General features: G+C 36.7%; 1 protein-coding gene across 4 annotated transcripts in view; it reads right to left on the reverse strand.

Annotated features, from left to right (window-relative positions):
* The window catches only part of klhl4 (kelch-like family member 4), a 32,783-nt gene extending 30,898 nt beyond the window's left edge, over window positions 1-1,885 (reverse strand). Inside the window, exon 1 of one of the 4 annotated variants that reach the window (XM_034092774.2) lies at window positions 1,711-1,885. The gene's annotated coding sequence lies outside the window, so the exon portion shown is untranslated. The remainder of the gene's footprint in view (window positions 1-1,710) is intronic. The other 3 variants (XM_034092775.2, XM_034092777.2, XM_034092776.2) reach the window with 3 other exon arrangements.
* Between the last annotated feature and the right edge of the window lie 1,944 nt (window positions 1,886-3,829).

A 3,829-nucleotide genomic window follows, 5' to 3' on the forward strand; every position in this document is an offset into this window, starting at 1 on the left:
AAAATACAGGAAATACACAACTATATCCAAATCCTTGATAGGATTAACAACAAATACATCAACATAGATTTTTATTTAAATGTATATTTTGTTATGCATGTTATAAATAGTATATTTAGGGAGACCTGCTATGCCTCCAGAAGGTGTAGATGAATCATCATAATAAAAGCCCATGAAAGTTAAATATGATCTGAGATATAGTCCAGCCATCACACTATACTCTCTTTTGTTCTTGCAGGAGTCAAGGACACCATCTACCTGCACTCCTCATGACACAGGAGATGTCAAATGTCAGACAGGTGTGGTAAACCCTTTATATATACAGTCTATGGGTAAACCACATTATCATCTCACAACAAACACAAAGGGGATAGAGCCTTTGCAATATGGGGTCCTGTATTATAGAAACGACCTGCCTGAGGAGATCAGGGTTTCAAACTTTGTCTTTTCGTTAAAACACTTTTAAAAACCATCTTTTTCAAGATGACTTTTGTGTGATTTTATCTGGGTTTTTTGACTTTGTGTTTGTTTTACTTCCTGTCTTTTATAACTTTATTTAGTTGCTGTTTTTAATTTATTCCCTTATATGTGTGTTTTGAAAGGGTTTGTATACATACATAATAATAATACAATTAATATATAACGTTTATTTGTGTGTGTGTGTGTGTGTGTGTGTGTGTGTGTGTGTGTGTGTGTGTGTGTGTGTGTGTGTGTGTGTGTGTGTGTGTGTGTGTGTGTGTGTGTGTGTGTGTGTGTGTGTGTGTGTGTGTGTGTGTGTGTGTGTGTGTCTGTGTGTGTGTGTGTGTGTGTGTGTGTGTGTGTGTGTGTGTGTGTGCGTGCGTGCGTGCGTGCGTGCGTGCGTGCGTGCGTGCGTGCGTGCGTGCGTGCGTGCGTGCGTGCGTGCGTGTGTGTGTGTGTGTGTGTGTGTGTGTGTGTGCGTGCGTGTATGTGTCTTACATTGTATTTTCATGGATATACTGTGTAATATGTGAATATATAAGAAAAAACTCCACCCACAGCGATGACCGCAAGAACTAGCAACAATATCAACTAAATGCTACTTTTAAAGATGAGTTAAAGACCCTGTGTGTTAAATATCATACTGTGTTGGGCAGTTATATTTAAAACGTAAATGACTATTGTCCATATGCAGAAGATTAACAAATAAAATGTAATGAAAGAATCAACTACACACTCTAACACATGCTCACCTGCACTTGCAATGAGCAACTCATACTGTGTACATATACACATCACATGCGAATAAAATATTTTATAGCAATGTCAATACTGCTTTTCAAGGTAAGAATGTCTAATATTTTGCTGTTACATATTTCATCAGATTAGGCTATGACCAGGTTGCAGAAACAAGATGCAGCCTTACACATAATGGAGGTCAAAGGGGACACATTGAAATACAGTATGAATGAGAAAATTATGTTTAATGTTCCATTCATGGCTGAACCATCTGCCGTTACAGTACCTCCTAAATCTATAGCACACACCGTTTTATACTTTTCAACATGCAACAACCTTGCAAGGTAAGCAATAAACTGCTGTAGCCAGAACACTGATTAAAACATTATATGATTTATTTTAGTTTTTTTATGATAAACTGACCAGAGTTACTGGTTAGTGTTAACTCTCTTTAATACACTCATATGTTTCAATTTACAGCAAATGTCAGTCATTGGTCATCTTTCATCTTACCTGATAAACGGATTCCAATTGTAACTTCAAAACATTACCAATGTAGGTGAACTGCATGTAATCCAATAATTAAACCTCACAACTGTGTTGGACCGTTCACACTTTTCCTTCTCCTCTGTAACTCTTTCAGCACAAAAATGTTTGCCTCGCTCAAAAAAGGAAGGAGGCACTTTCCTCTTTTAAAGGAAATTCCTGATGAGTTCCTTCCTCTTCACTACAATAACAATTGCATTCAAACAGGAACACTGGGATCACATCCTGTGTTTGAGGCAAACCACCTCTTTAACAAAGCCTTACCCTACAATAAATGTTTCCATAACATCTGATAATTCATTTTGAGAAAAGCAGTACCCATGATTTCATGTTGCAAATACAATTTCACATAATCATTATGTAATGTGCAAGTTTCAAGAAAACCACCACTAAATGGCATATGTAACATTTCCTTCTGAAGTTAAATTCAAAGGATCAGTGAACGCCTATTCTTACACTATTTTACTTAGCAGGTCAGACTGTCTATCCTGCATAGCCAAAATGTGAAACTCATGGCTCGACAAAGATGATAAACACAGCGAAAATAGTAGAGTACAATTTGTGGGTACATATTTTTTCTGAGTTCTTCCATTCCATGATAGTTTATAATTACAAAACAACGACGCAGAAGCAAATATTGAACTTTTAGTTCACTACATTTATAAACTTAACACAAAAAGTAAGGCAATTTGTGTTTGGTAGATCATTTCTATGAGCTTTTTGGCAATACATCTTATACCATTGGAAAGCCTGTTTCATTACCTTTCAGTATGGAGTATGTGGGGTGAGCCCATGAAATATTTGACAAATCTCCTCTTCCAATGCCAAACAGCTTTTTTTGCTCCTGACTGTAGTTTGGTGTTGTTTGGTGGATTGGATGATTTAAGTCTGATAAAGACATATTGGCAACAATTGATTCATTTAACAAGCAGCCTCAGTAGCGTATGGAAGAACCAAACAGCCCCACCTAGTGTCAGCAGAAAGTATTACAAATAATGATTACAAAAAAATGCAAAAAATATATAAAATATATTTTAAGATCATGTTTAATCATCTGATTCGTCTGTACATTGCTGTTTTAGTCTGTGTTCTTCTAATTAGTGTCTACAGTGTGTGCCTATTGAGCTGTTGAGAGCCATGTGGGACAAAACCCGATCATGCCCCTCCCTCTCACTGTCTAAGTGAACGGTGACTGTAAAAACTACACTGTGCATGCTCAGAGTATTGTCCTATTTAATGTGTGTGGCAAAAAAATAATGACCATAGGGGCACTGAGCTGCCATCCCCACCATACGTCATCTCACATAATTCAGAGCTGATTGGCTGTAAGTACGTGTGCCGCGAAAAGTGTGGTGTGAAGAAGAGACGAGACACGTCCTAAAACCCGGAAGTAAGCTGCGCATGGGTTCCCTCCAAAAAAAAGCAATGAGATTTCTCCATAGGATTTTAGAAAATAGCTCCAAATAAGAACTTGAAAAATATCCCTTTAAGGCTTAAAGGGATATTTTTCAAGTTTGTAATACTATTATCGATATGGGAGTTCATCTGGCAGCAGTATATAAAGTAAAGAAATTGAGTTCCACCTTTACCAGCAGTGATAGACCCATGTATGCAACAATAATCATAATCTTGTGGTTTATATGATTCTGAAATGGGCCGTTATGCATAACAAGTACTTTTACTTTCATAAATATGTTTTGATGCAGAACTGTAACTTGTTAAAGAGTGTTTTTAAAATGTGCAATTGCTACTTTTGCTTAAATAAAATATCTGAGTACTTCTTCTGGCAATCGCTGTTGAAAAGACCTAACGTACTCCGGTGGTAAATCGTAACAGTATGGGTTGTGGAGAGAACCAACTGAATTGTTCCATTGGAGGTTTTGAATGTTTTGCTCACCATCCACAAGGTAGGCATATGTTACAAATGTGGATAAGATAAATACAGTGCAGCCTTACAGAAATCAAAACTAAATCATATATTGCATGTATCCTATCACATGATTAAAGCAATGGCAAATATTGATAACAAGAACAATGTAAAATCTCAAATCTGATAAAAAACTAAGCAACTCTCAATCAACACTGA

This window comes from Pseudochaenichthys georgianus, chromosome 10, assembly GCF_902827115.2.
Source record: "Pseudochaenichthys georgianus chromosome 10, fPseGeo1.2, whole genome shotgun sequence".
In the NCBI taxonomy this organism is placed as follows: Eukaryota; Metazoa; Chordata; class Actinopteri; order Perciformes; family Channichthyidae; genus Pseudochaenichthys; species Pseudochaenichthys georgianus.